The sequence below is a fragment of the Scyliorhinus torazame genome, chromosome 2 (genome assembly GCF_047496885.1).
Source record: "Scyliorhinus torazame isolate Kashiwa2021f chromosome 2, sScyTor2.1, whole genome shotgun sequence".
In the NCBI taxonomy this organism is placed as follows: domain Eukaryota; kingdom Metazoa; phylum Chordata; class Chondrichthyes; order Carcharhiniformes; family Scyliorhinidae; genus Scyliorhinus; species Scyliorhinus torazame.
In genome coordinates this window covers 47,939,715-47,954,629 of record NC_092708.1, presented here as the reverse complement: position 1 = coordinate 47,954,629, position 14,915 = coordinate 47,939,715, and the positions used below count along the sequence as shown (strand labels likewise).

Genomic DNA, 14,915 nt, shown 5'->3' with positions numbered 1-14,915 from the left:
GGGCATCGGCGCCAGTGGCCATGTGCGAGCTGGCGTCGCACTGTCGCAGACAGGGTTCGACAACCCCCTGGGCTCCATGGCTGCAAACCTGCAGACCCCTGTCGATACCAGCACGGGCCTCCAGGACTGGCAGCGCCAGATGTCGGGGGCGCGTCGGATGGCCAGTCCGTTCGCATCCCCCACCCATGTAGAGGCCTGGGGGCCATCGGGCACCCCGAGGGAGGAGGAGGTGGTGTGGTCCATCCCGGCTCCCTCTGTAGGGGAGGTCCCGGTACACCGCGACACCTCGGACTCCCCCCCTTCCGTCCCAGGTGCATCGGGTGGGCAACGGGCAGGACAGGCTGGCAGCTCGCCATCCCAGTCGCCCGGGCCGCAGCCTGGCCCATCTAGGCCAGGACGCCCCAGGAAACGGCCGCCAAAGGGATCCAGTGTCAGAGGGCAGGAATCACAGGAGTCCACCTCCAGTTCTGCTGTACCGTCTGGGGAACCACGTAGACGTAGTCAAAGGGCCCGTAAGGCCAAACAATTAGACACTGAGTAAGTTGGCACGGGTGCAGGGCACAGATGAGTTTTAGGCGCTAGGGCACGTGCATGAACTCCTTTGGTTATTAAAGTCAATGTTACACCTACCGAAGCTGCCTTTATGCTCTGTCCAAAGTGTGCGGGGGTGTCATGTACGTTGAGCGCAAGTGTGTGTGTGAGGGGTGGTCTTACCTCAGCCCCAGGTGAGTCTGCCCCCTTCCCCCTGGGCCGCCATCAACATCCCCCGGGCAGAGGACGGGACCGTGCGCTGCAGTATCACAGCCGCATGCAGGGATGGTCCGGGTGGATGGTGGTACTGTGGCCATGGGTCAGACATAGTCCAACGATGTAGAGCCAGGAGCTCATCGGAGGCGGGCTGTCATCATTCTCCATGGCCTGCGATAGACACGCGTCCACCCGCAACTGGGTGAGCCCGGCCCGTTGTGCCGCCGGTGGATCGGCAATTGGGAGTGGGGGGGTGGTGTGCATGCGGGTGGGGTGTGTGGGGTTGGGGAGGGGGGTGATGGTGCTGGGTGGATGGATGGGTGGGGGGTGTGGGTGGTCGGCTGTTGTCATGGTGTGCGGTCTGTGGCCATACTACCCGATTCCCACGCCCATCTAGTCAGTGAAGCGGGCGTCTATCAGTCTGTCCCGTGCCCGCTGGGCCAGCCGGTAACGGTGGACAGCCACCCGTCTGTGTCTACCCCGTCTGCCCTGACCATTGCCCCCATCCCCCTCATCTGGGGAGGACTGGGCCTCTTCCTGCTGCTCCTCCACTCCGCCCTCCTCTGCCTGCGGCACATCGCCCCTCTGCTGGGCTATGTTGTGCAGGACGCAGCACACCACAATGATGCGGCCGACCCTATCTGACCGATACTGGAGGGCGCCCCCAGAGAGGTCCAGGCACCTGAAACGCATCTTCAGCACGCCAAAGCACCTCTCGATCACTCCCCTTGTCGCTACATGGGCATCATTGTAGCGGTTCTCCGCCTCATTGCGTGGCCTCCGTATAGGCGTCATCAGCCACGATCGCAATGGGTAGCCCCTGTCGCCCAGCAACCAGCCCCTCAGCCGGGGATGGCGTCCCTCGTACATGCCGGGGATGGATGACCGCGACAACACGAATGAGTCGTGTACACTGCCTGGGTAACGGGCGCAGACGTGCAGGATCATCATGCGGTGGTCGCAGACCACCTGTACGTTCATCGAATAGGTCCCCTTCCTATTAGTGAACACGGCCCTGTTATCTGCAGGTGGCCGCACGGCGACGTGCATCCCATCGATCGCGCCCTGGACCATGGGGAACCCGGCAATGGCAGAGAAGCCCACGGCCCGGGCATCTTGGCTGGCCCGGTCCACGGGGAAGCGGATGTAGCGGTGCGCCATGGCATAAAGGGCATCTGTCACTGCCCGGATGCACCGATGCACCGATGTCTGCGATATGCCGGACAGGTCCCCACTCGGTGCCTGGAATGACCCCGTTGCATAAAAGTTCAGGGCCACCGTAACCTTGACGGACACGGGGAGAGGGTGTCCCCCGCCAGTGCCACGCGGTGACAGGTGTGCCAGCAGGTGGCAGATGTGTGCCACGGTTTCCCGGCTCATCCGGAGTCTCCTCCTGCATTCCCGGTCCGTGAGGTCCTGGTATGACTGCCGGGGCCGGTACACACGGGGCGCCCTCGGGTGCCTCCGTTGCCGTGGGGCCGCGACGTCCTCCTCCCCCTCCTCGTCCTGTCGGTCAGGTGTCCCTCCAGCCTGGGCGGCTGCCGCCTGCCCCTCTGCGGCAGCCTGCGCCGCCTCTCTGGCACGCTCCTCCTCCTCCTCCTCCTCCTCCTCCTCCTCATCCAGGGCAACATAGACATGAGCGGCTGCCACCACGGCGGCCAACATCGCTGGATGATCTGAAAACATGACGACCTGGTGGGGGGGAGGGGAACGACGACATGTCATCATTGCCCATATCCCCTCCTCCCCCCAGCCAGGTGGCATGGACCGCATGGGTCCAACTGTTGGAGGCTGGCACCTGGCCAGGTGGACCAACTCATTTGCCCTCCCATCACCCACCCCGGCACGGACCCCCCCCCCGCCCCAACCTCCACCCCAGCACGGACCCCCCCCCAACCTCCACCCCGGCACGGACCCCCTCCCCAACCCCCAACCTCCACCCCAGCACGGACCCCCCCCCCCCCAACCTCCACCCCGGCACGGACCCCCTCCACAACCCCCAACCTCCACCCCGGCACGGACCCCCCCCCCCAACCTCCACCCCGGCACGGACCCCCTCCACAACCCCCAACCTCCACCCCAGCACGGACCCCCCCCCCCCCAACCTCCACCCCGGCACGGACCCCCTCCACAACCCCCAACCTCCACCCCGGCACGGACCCCCTCCACAACCTCCACCCCGGCACGGACCCCCTCCACAACCCCCAACCTCCACCCCAGCACGGACCCCCCCCCCCCAACCTCCACCCCGGCACGGACCCCCTCCACAACCCCCAACCTCCACCCCGGCACGGACCCCCTCCACAACCCCCAACCTCCACCCCGGCACGGACCCCCTCCACAACCCCCAACCTCCACCCCGGCACGGACCCCCTCCCCAACCCCCAACCTCCACCCCAGCACGGACCCCCCCCCCCCAACCTCCACCCCGGCACGGACCCCCTCCACAACCCCCAACCTCCACCCCGGCACGGACCCCCTCCACAACCTCCACCCCGGCACGGACCCCCTCCCGGCACTCCCCCGGAGCCCAGCCTACTCTAACCACCCCCCCCCCCCCCCGCCGCACACACACACAAGCCGAGACACACCTCTTCTCAGGCAATCAGTCTGCGGCCACGCCATTTCCTGCCCAGAGCCAACCCCCCAGGCCGTCACTCACCTCCTCGCTGGTCGGCGTGAGCCTGGAGCACCGGGTCACGCCGATGAAAAGGAGGTTTGATTGACGTCGACGTGAACGGTCATCACGTCGACGGGACTTCGGCCCATCCGGAAGGGAGAATATCGGCAGGCCGAAAATCGGCTGCCTTGCGCAGGCCCGTGACATTCTCCGCGGCAGCGGCGCCATTAACGCCCCGCCGACTTTTCTCCCTTCGGAGACTTCGGCGGGGGCGGGGGCGGGATTCACGGCGGCCAACGGCCATTCTCCGACCCGGCGGGGGGTCGGAGAATGACGCCCCTGATACTGCAGGAGGCAGAATATTTGCTGCTGTTAACTGAACTTAATAACCTATCCTTGTTCTGAGCCCACCCAGAGTTTAGCAAGAAGCTTTCAATCTGCCAGTTTCTCCCACTAAAGCAAATCTTCAACTTTAGTTGATCTCCTCCTCAACTTGCTTAACATAAATTAGACTTGTCTCCTTAATAGGAGAGAGCTTTACATTGACAGCACAATAATATAGAGCTGTATCCACCAGACCTTATAAAAGAATGAGCGATTCAATTCACACCAACACCATGGGAAATCTGGTAATTTCTATCAACCAAACATTGGGTCAATTTTTCTCCTCAGATATAAAACAGTTCTAATTTTATTTGCCCTGTTTTAAGGCCCACTAAAATCCTAAGTGCTAATAATAAGCAGTTTACTGGTCTAACCTATTTACATATTTATTCACAACTCCAACAGTGAACTCAGGTGGGTCTTCTTTCATTAATTAATTATTTCACAGGATGTGAACTTCGCTGACCAGGCCAGCATTTATTGCCCATCCCTAATTGCCTTTGAGAGGATAGTGGGAACCACCTTCTTGAATCACTGCAGGGAGGCAGTGACATAGTATTATTGCTGGACTAGTCATCCAGACACCCAGAATTATGCTCTGGGAACTTGGGTTTGAATCCCGCCATGGCAGAAGGTGAAATTTGAATACGCTAAAAATCTAGAATTAAAAGTCTAAATGTGACCATGACCACTAATGCCCATTAGGGAATTAAATCTGTTGTCCTTACCTGGTCTGACTCTAGATCCACAGCAATGTGGTTGACTCTTAAATGCCCTCTGGGATGGGCAGTAAATGCTAGCCCAACCAGTGATGCCCACATCCCACGAAGGAATAAAAAAAAGTCCATGTAGTTTAGATACAGCCACGGTGCCAGTCTCATGATGATCGCATTGTCAGAAGAAGAAAAGTACTTTTAAATTCAATTTAAAGGAATGGGGAGTGTCACAGGGGACGCAACCAATATTTAGAAAGCCTTCAGCTAAAAGAAAAGGTGTCAGAAATTTTCATCAAGACTGAAGTGAGATGGTTTTGGCTGGAAATGAATTGTTGGTGCAGCCATGAAATGTCAGAGTAATGACACATCCTCTTCGACGATGCTAATGTTGTGGTGGTGCTCAATAGATAGTTACAAAAGGGAGGGCAGTGATGATCGTGGAAGGATTTACCTCTGTGCCACTCTACAGCACCATGACACAGTTTAATATTGCTGCATACTGGCTAAAAGGTGCAACCACGTGTAAGGTCACAGTCAATCATTACTCTCTATGATGCACGGTGGATGTGGGTGTCTTATTATCAGGTGATGCAGCTTGGCATCTTCCTGTTTGCTGATCCAGACCTTTAGAAAGTGTTGTGTGATTAGTTTCTCACTCATTTTAATGACGAGGACATAATTGCACAACCTGTGATGTTGCATTAACACCATTTAACCTCTGTGAAGCATTTTGGGACATTTTGCTATTTTAGAGTTGTTATGTGGAGTAAGTTGGTCAGATCCAAATCCCTGTTAGATCAGGTTTTTGCCATGTTCCAACTAAAACAATGCGTATTTAGCTTTGAGCAATTAAATGGTGATATCTCCAATTGTATTGTCAAACTCAGCCAATAAAATATGACCTGATACACTGTAGTTTACATGCATGAACTATCAATTTTGACTTTCAGTATCATTAAGTTTCAACCTCATGCACAGAAATTATCAGCCGCTCTCCCTGATAGCACAGCCCAACAAAATAAATAAGGTGATCTGATGCATTGGGATTGTCAAAAATATAAATCAAAAAGTTAACTGACCTGACAGTAAATGTTGTACAAGGAGACATATGTGTGTCTCAAAATCTTTCATTCTTGTTTCGGTAGTCTTTCAATATTGGAAATAGACGGAATCTGGCAGGTTTTATTCTTTGCTTCATAAAGCTGCTTGTGCAAATGGCAAGTTCAGTGTAAAGGTTCAAAACATCACTCTGACATACTGCCTTGCCTGTACACCTGCTGCTCCAGAGGTTCAATGATGTCCTCTTGAATAACCTAACTTCAAAAGCATTGCAATTGATATCTAAACGTGTTTTGTCAACGTTAGGTTGAGACATTGGATCAGAGTAATAGAATATTCCATTTTAACAAGAGAGTGGGGAGCATGAAGACCCAGATTATTTTCCTTCCCTTAAATCAAATGTTATGATTCTTTGCTTTCTAAAGGACTCATACATGCCTTTTGTAGATGGTATACACTGCTGCCACTCTGCATCAGTTGTGGATGGAGCAAATTCATTCATACACATATACACATTGCTAAGAATTCAGAGAGAGGGAAATATGCAGCAATATTTTGAATAGTTTCAAGATTTTATATTTTGGAAACTACGTAGTAAATAGTTAAATTAGTTAAACTAAGTGGTTGTGTTGTGTGATTAGTTTCTCACTCATTTCAATGACGAGGACGTAATTGCATGACCTGTGATGTTGCACTAAACTCTTCGGTCTTAACTTTATACAATTAGGCAGAGGTACCAAATCAGGACTAGTCACTCTTCGGTTGGTCAATAAAAATACATCCCTATTCAAGACCATGTCAGCATTGATGGGCCAGACATTCCTTTGTACCCCGCTGAAGGGAGGGCATGGAAAACTCAAGTTTATCTGAAACTATTCAAAGAATTTACAGTGCAGAAGTAGGCCATTCGGCCCATTGAGTCTGCACCAGCTCTTGGAAAGAGCACCCTACCCAAGGTCAACACCCCCACCCTATCCCCATAACCCAGTAACCCCACCCAACACTATGGGCAATTTTGGACACTAAGGGCAATTTATCATGGCCAATCCACCTAACCTGCACATCTTTGGACTGTGGGAGGAAACCGGAGCACCCGGGGGAACCCACACACACACGGGGAGGATGTGCAGACTCCACACAGACAGTGGCCCAAGCTGAAATCGAACCTGGGACCCTAGAGCTGTGAAGCAATTGTGCTATCCACAATGCTACTGTGCTGCCATGAGGTAATTCAATGTTGGTTTTGGGGGTAGGCTTACTCCCAGCAGGTTCAGTGAACGATACGACTATCACAACAAATCTTGCCTTGAGGAAATGTCAGAAGCCTAGAAGTTAACTTCCTTTCACTCTGTGGAAGCACCTAATTATTCCTGTTTTTATTGCAAACTTGTTCTATGCAATTTTGCTTTGGCAATTAAAGTTCTTGGAACAAATATATTTACAGCAACGAGACTGGTGTAAGTAAATAAACAGGTCCTCTGATGGATCTACTCACTGTAGAAAATGTTCCTGTGTAGATAAGTTCAGCGCCAGACTGAAACTCCAATATGAAATGAAATGAAATGAAAATCACTTATTGTCACAAGTTACTGAAGTTACTGTGAAAAGCCCCTAGTCACCACATTCCGGCACCTGTTCGGGGAGGCTGTTACGGGAATCGAACCGTGCTGCTAGCCTGCCTTGGTCAGCTTTCAAAGCCAGCGATTTAGCCCTGTTCTAAACAGGGCTTCTCCTCAGTTTAATAGGCTGCTAACACTTGCCTGGTTACGTCTCACGTGAAGAATAAGCACAGGTAGTGGAGTGCAGCTGGTGTCTGGAATTTCACAAGCATGAGTCAGCACCATCAAAAGTTAAGAAACAGTGAATTTCCATTTCATGTCTTTGTTACGTCCTGAAGCATTTTAAAGCCAATAAATTCCTTTTGAAGTGGAGACATTGTTATTTGGTCGGCAAATAGAGCAGACAATTTGAGCAAAGCCACAGTAAGGCCTTGACAACGGCAAGACCTTTTATGTTCTTTCGCAGAGTGTGGGCGTCGTTGGCTAGTACAGCGTTTATTGCCCATCCCTAATTGCTCTTGAGATTTAGGTGACGAGCTGCCTCCATGTGGGGTATTTACACTGACAGTGCTTTTAAGGACAGAGTTCCAGGATTTTTACCCAGTGACAGTGATGGAACAGTGACATATTTCCAACTCAGGATGGGGAGTGTCTTGGAGGTGTACTTCCAGGTCATGGTGTTCCCATATATTTGCTGCCCTTCTCCTTCTAGTTAGTGGAAGTCCTACGTTTGGAAGTTGCTTTTGAAAGATCCTCAGTGATTTGCTGCAGTGCATCTTGTAGATGGTTACCACTACTGCCACTGTGCATCGGATGGAGGGTGTAAATGTTGAAGGTACAACTGTAGTGTGGCTGGTGTGGCAATCAAGCAGACTTGTTTGTCCTGTATGATGTTCAGCTTCTTTTTTTTTAATAAACATTTTATTGAGGTATTTTTGGTACAGTAACAACAACAAAATAAACAATATACATGAAACCATAAACACAGTGCAAAAGCCATTTACCTCTTGTACAGGTCGCACCGTTATTGACCCCCTACTACCCCCTACTCTAATCTAAACTACTCCCCACCCCCTCCCCCCCATCTGCTGATGATTAATTTCCCGCAAAGAAGTCGACGAACGGTTGCCACCTCCGGGTGAACCCTAACATTGACCCTCTCAAGGCGAACTTCATTTTCTCCAAACAGAGAAAGCTAGCCATGTCCGATAGCCAGGTCCCCGACTTCAGGGGCTTTGAGTCCCTCCAAGCTAATAGTATGTGTCTCCGGGCTACCAGGGAAGCAAAGGCCTGAACGTCTGCCTCTTTCTCCTCCCGGATTCCCGGGTCTTCTGACACCCCGAAAATCGCCACCTCTGGACTCAGCGCCACCCTTGTTTTTAACACCGTGGACATGATGTCCGCAAACCCCTGCCAAAATCCCCTAAGCTTTGGACATGTCCAAAACATGTGGACATGGTTTGCCGGTCCTCCCGCACATTTTGCGCACCTGTCCTCCACCCCAAAGAATCTGCTCATCCGGGCCACTGTCATGTGAGCCCGGTGAACAACCTTAAATTGTATCAGGCTGAGCCTGGCACATGTTGCAGACGTGTTGACTCTACTCAACGCGTCTCCCTATAGACCATCCTCCATCTCACCTCCCAGCTCCTCCTCCCACTTGCGCTTTAGCTCCTCGGTCTGCATCTCCTCTGACCCCATAAGCTCCTTATAAATGTCCGAGATGCACAGTTCTCCTACCCACCCCCTGGAAACTACCTTGTCCTGAATCCCCCTTAGCGGTAGGAGGGGGAAGGTTGACACCTGTTTACGAAGGAAGTCGCCCACCTGCAGATACCTGAATTTGTTTCCCCTTGCCAACCCAAACTTTTCCTCCAACGCCCTCATACTCGGAAAGCTCCCCTCTATGAACATATCCCCCATCCTCTCAATCCCCGCTCTTCACCATAACCGGAACCCCCTGTCCATACTCCCCGGGGCAAACCGGTGATTATCACAGATTGGGGCCCAGACTGATGATCCCACTGCTCCCACATGCCGCTTCTCTGGCCCCAAACTCTCAGGGCCGCCACCACCACTGGACTGGTGGAGTACCGTGCCGGTGGGAATAGCAGAGGCGCAGTTACCGACCCCCCCAAACTGGTGCCCTTACATGAAGCCGCCTCCATACGCACCCATGCCGACCCCTTCCCCACCACCCACTTCCTGATCATGGCTATATTAGCTGCCCAGTAATAGTTGCTAAAATTTGGCAGCGCCAGCCCACCCTCTCCCCGACTCCGCTCAAGCATTACCTTCCTTACTTGCGGGGTCTTGCCCGCCCAGACGAAGCCTGTGATCACTCTGTTGACCCGCTTAAAAAAGGAACGCGGAATAAAGATGGGGAAACACTGAAATGCAAATAGGAATCTCGGGAGGACCGTCATCTTCACCGTTTGCACCCTCCCAGCCAGAGACAACGGAAGCACGTCCCATCTCCGAACATCGTCCTCCATTTGGTCCACAGCCGGGCCAGATTCAATTTATGTAGCCAGTCCCATTCCCGCGCCACTCTACTAACCTAAACGGCAGCTCTCCCAGTCGCCTCTCCTGTCCCCTCGCCTGGACCACAAACATCTCACTCTTTCCATATTAAGCTTATACCCCAAAAACTGGCCAAATTCTTCTAGAGTTCTCATGATTTCTTCCATCCCCTCTATTGGGTCCGAAATGTACAGAAGCAGGTCATCTGCATACAGCGAAACCCTGTGCTCCACCCCCACCCCCCCCGCCCCCAGACCAGTCCTCTCCAGCCCCTCGAGGCTCTCAGAGCAATTGCCAACGGCTCTATAGCCAGCGCAAACAAGAGTGGGGAGAGGGAGCATCCCTGTCTCGTCCCCCAGTGCAGTCTAAAATAGTCCGATGTTGTCCTATTCATCCGTATACATGCCACAGGAGCCTGATACTGTAACCTGACAATAGAGCTCCTCCCGAATCCGAACCGCCCCAGTATCTCCCACAGATAGTCCCATTCTACCCGATCAAAAGCCTTTTCTGCATCCATTGCGATCACTACCTCCACCCTACCTTCCGGGGGCATCATGATCACATTTAACAGCCTTCTTACGTTGGCCACCAACTGCCTGCCCTTAACAAACCCCGTATGGTCCTCCCCAATAACGTCCGGAACACAATCCTCGATCCTGGAGGACAAGATTTTGGTGGGCAACTTGGCATCTACATTCAACAGGGAGATCGAACTGTTGGACTCACACAGCTCCGGGTTCTTGTCCCGCTTAAGAATCAGCAAAATCGTTGCCTGTGACATCGTCGGGGGCAGCACCCTTCTTTCCCTTGCCTCATTGAACATCCTCAACAACACCGGCCCCAATATCCCCGAGAACGTTTTACAAAATTCCACTGGGTACCCGTCTGGACCCGAGGCCTTATGGTCTCCAAGCCCTCCACTATCTCTTCCAGCCCGATTGGGGCCACCAGCCCTTCTACCCGCTCCCCGTCCATCTTTGGGAAATTCAGCCCCTCCAATAAGTGCCTCATCCCCTCCGGCCCCATAGGGAGTTCCGACCTGTACAGCCTGCTGTAGAAATCCCTAAACTCCTGATTCACCCCTACTGAATCACCAACCAGGTTCCCATCTCTGCCCTTTACTTTCCCTATCTCCCTAGCTGCCTCCCTCTTCCTAAGCTGCTGTGCAAGCACTCTGCTGGCCTTCTCTCCATGTTCATAGATCGCCCCGCTCGCCTTTCTCAGCTGCTCCACCACCCTCCCTGTGGTCAGCAAGCTAAACTCCATCTGTAACCTCCGCCGTTCCCTTAAAAGCCCTGCTTCTGTGGTCTCCGCATTATCTCCTATCAATCAGTAGTATCTCCCTTTACCAGTCGGTACGTCTCCGCCCTGTCCACCTTCACCCTATGGGCCCGGATCGAGATCAGCTCCCCCCTGACCACTGCCTTCAGTACTTCCCACACCACCGCTGCTGAAATTTCCCCTGTGTCATTGACCTGCAGGTAGTTCTGAATACATTTCCTCAGCCGCTCGCACACCCCTTCATCTGCCAAAAGTCCCACATCCAACCTCCAGAGCGGGCGCTGGTTACTGTCTTTACTAACCTGCAGGTCAATCCAATGCGGAGCATGGTCTGAGATTGTAATCGCCGAGTACCCCATGTCCACCACCCCAGCCAGCAAGGCCCTGCTCAAAATAAAGAAATCAATCCGGGAGTACACTTTATGCATATGTGAGTAGAAGGAGAACTCCTTTGCCCTCGGCTGCCCAAATCTCCATGGATCCATCCCCCCCATCAGCTCCATGAACCCTCTTTGTTCCTTTGCCATTGCTAGCACCCTGCCCATTTTTGAGCTTGACCGGTCCAGGCCAGGGTCCATAACTGTGTTGAAGTCCCCTCCCATGACCAACCTGTGCGAGTCCAGGTCCAGTATCTTCCCCAGCATCCTCTTTATAAACTCCACATCATCCCAATTTGGCGCATACACATTTACTAATACCATCTGCACTCCCTCTAGCTTCCCACTGAGCATAATGTACCGACCTCCCACGTCCGAGACTATTCTACCCGCCTCAAACACCACCCGCTTGTTGATTAGGATCGCGACCCCTCTAGTTTTTGAATTTAGTCCCGAGTGAAAGACCTGACTGACCCAGTCTTTCTCAGTCTAACCTGGTCCATAACTCGAAGGTGCGTCTCCTGCAACATTACCACGTCCGCCTTCAATCCCCTAACATGCGCGAACACACGTGCCCTTTTGACCAGCCCATTTAACCCTCAAACATTCCAAGTGATCAGCCTAGTTGGGTGGCTCATTGCCCTCCTCCCCTCCGCCGATCAGCCATCTCCTATTTAAGGCCCACCTCCAACCCGTGCTCCGCGCCTCCACCGGTCCATCCCCAGGCAGCCCCCACCCCAACCACCTCTCTGTCCCTCAGCCCAAGTCCCTCCCTTCATCAGCAGAACATTCACCCCCCTCTCTCCCTAGTAGCAACACCCTGTAACCCAACCCCTTTACTAAACAAAACATATGCACACCACACACTGCGCTTCCGAGAACTAGCTCGCCCAGCCAGCTTGGTGGCCCCCATCCCCGCCGCCAGATAGTCTCCCACCTATTATACCCTCCTCCCCCTCCCCCCCGCTCATACAAACAAACTCCAACATCAAACAATTGCCCAACAGAAAAACACCAAGATCAAAACAAGCACACCTCCATTCCCCAACAGTGCAAATGAAAACCTTAACTCACTCAGCTCTATCGCTGGTTCCAAATCAATGCAAACGGCATCACAAACATCTTCCATGAAACTCAAAATGAGAAACTTTTTACAAAAACAGAGAAACAAAAAGAAAAAAACAAAAATATGAACGTTGCAGCCAAGTTCAAAAGTTCTCAATCCATCACCAGCCCTTTCTTTTTCGCAAAGTCCAACGTGCTGATCCTCATGCGTGACCCAGAGACGGGCTGGGTATAATAGTCCAAACTTCACCTTTTTCTTAAAAAGGATCAACCTGATCTGGTTGAAGCCTGCTCTCCTCCTGGCCACCTCTATACTCAGGTCCTGGTAAACCCGCAGGATGCTATTGTCCCATTTGCAGCTCCCTGTCATGATGTTAAGCTTCTTTCGTGGTGTTGCAGCTACACTCATTCAGGCAAGTGGAGTATATACTACCACATTCCTGACTTTTGCCTTGTAGACGGGGGACAGGCTTTGGTGAGTTAGGAGGTGTTACTTACCATAGAATTTCCCAGCATCTGACCCACTCTTGTAGCCACAGTATTTATATGGCTATTCCAGTTCAGCACAGTATTCCAAGGCAGCACGGTAGCACAGTGGCTAGCACAGTTGCTTCACAGCTCCAGGCTCCCATGTTCAGATTCCTGGCTTGGGTCTCTGTCTGTGCAGAGTCTGTACATTCTCCCCGTGCCTGCGTGGGTTTCCTCCCATCATCCAAAGATGTGCAGGTTAGGTGGATTGGCCATGCTAAATTGCCCTTAGTGTCCAAAAAAGGGTAGGTGAGGTTACTGGGTTACAGGGATAGGGTGGAGATGTGGGCTGAAGTAGGGTGCTCTTTCCAAGGGTCGGTGTATACTCGATGGGCCGAATGGCCTCCTTCTGCACTGTAAATTCTTTGATTCTAGAGTTTCTGGTCAATTGTAACCCCCAAGGATGTTGAGAATGGGGTATTCAGTGGTGGTAAAGGTGTTGAATGTCAAAGGGAGATGGTTAGATTCTGTCTTGTTGGAGATGGTCATTGCCTGGCACTTGTGTGGCTCAAATGTTACTTGCCACTTATCAGCCCAAGCCTGGATATTGTCTTGGCTTTGCTGCAAATGGACATAGACTGCTTCGGTAGCTGAGGAGTCACGAATGGTGCTGAACATTGTGCAGTCATCAGTGAACATCCCCATTTCTGACCATATGATGGAGGGAAGGTCATTGATAAAGCTGTTGAAGATGGTTGGGCCACTATCCTGAGAATTCTTCAGGATTCAACAATTAGGTTAAGTGATAAAATATTGGACAGTGGTATGGGATTCTTTTTCAATGCAGACACATCCTTATCTCGAGCAGCATCTCTGACGATACAACATTTCCTCTGCACCACACTGTTAGCCTAGTTAATTAACCATTGTCTACAAAGGATCATGTCCCTCGTTCCAATAGATAATTGGTTACATAGCTTGAGGGGCATCACTCCTCATCGAGGAGGGAGACAAAGCTTGAGGCAGGCATCCATAAACTATCACAGCCAGTACAGGGATTGAACCTATGCTGCTGGTGGCATTTTTTTTAACCACACTCTAGCCACTGAACCTAACTAACTAGCCTAACTCAAAAAGGCAGCACAGTGGTTAGCACTGTTGCTTCACAGCACCAGGGTCCCAGGTTCGATTCCCGACTTGGGTCACTGTCTGTGCGGAGTCTGCATGTTGTCCCTGTGTCTGCGTGGGTTTCCTCTGGGCGCTCCGGTTTCCTCCCACAAGTCCCGAAAGACGTGCTCGTTAGGTGAATTGGACATTCTGAATTCTCCCTCTGTGTACCCGAACAGGCGCCAGAGTGTGGCGACTAGTGGGTTTTCACAGTAACTTCATTGCAGTGTTACTGTAAGCCTACTTGTGACACTAATAAAGATTATTATTATAACTGACCTCAGTCCTTGAGTGCTGTTGGATTTCCTGATTAAGAGGTCCCTGACCTGTAGCCCAGGTCTAAAACAGAACTGTTCAGTGCAATGGGTGAGGCAATCGAGCATACAGATTGAAATTGATCTTATTTCCCAAGTTCCCAGTACGAGGTTGAAAGCTGACAATGATATTCGTCTGTCATACTTTGCTCCGAATTGTCACATTTTAGCTGATGTAATGCGTGTTAACCCCTCCCCAAAGGGGTGGAGAGAGATACCTGATATGCTTGGAGCCCGGTGTAGAACAGGGAGCCCATTCACTTTACAACCTGCCTTATCAACCACTGCTTTGGATAACATCGTCTGAAGTTTAACATTGACGCGTACTACCCACTGGACAGGTAAAAAAAGAAACCTTCTCTTTTCTAAAATAAAGTTCTGTATAAGTTGCAGTCCACTTTCTCTGCTTGCATATGCCATCCCATGGTCTAGTGCTGAACTGTCCTTGATCTCCGCCTTTACTTTTCTCGATGTGATTTGTAATTGGAGTGAAATTAAATTCCGGATTCTTACGGAAAGCAGCAGCTGGAATGTAAACCTGGGCAGTTTTTGAAAGGCGAGTCTTCAGAAGGATTGTGATGAAACGGGGATGGGATGCAGGGATTTTGGACAGAGTTCTGATCGCCCCACCG

General features: G+C 51.9%; 1 protein-coding gene across 2 annotated transcripts in view; it reads left to right on the top strand.

Annotated features, from left to right (window-relative positions):
- Positions 1-14,492: 14,492 nt before the first annotated feature.
- The window catches only part of lypd6 (LY6/PLAUR domain containing 6), a 340,700-nt gene continuing 340,277 nt past the window's right edge, over positions 14,493-14,915 (top strand). Inside the window, exon 1 of one of the 2 annotated variants that reach the window (XM_072471187.1) lies at positions 14,493-14,624. The gene's annotated coding sequence lies outside the window, so the exon portion shown is untranslated. The remainder of the gene's footprint in view (positions 14,625-14,915) is intronic. The other variant, XM_072471215.1, reaches the window with a different exon arrangement.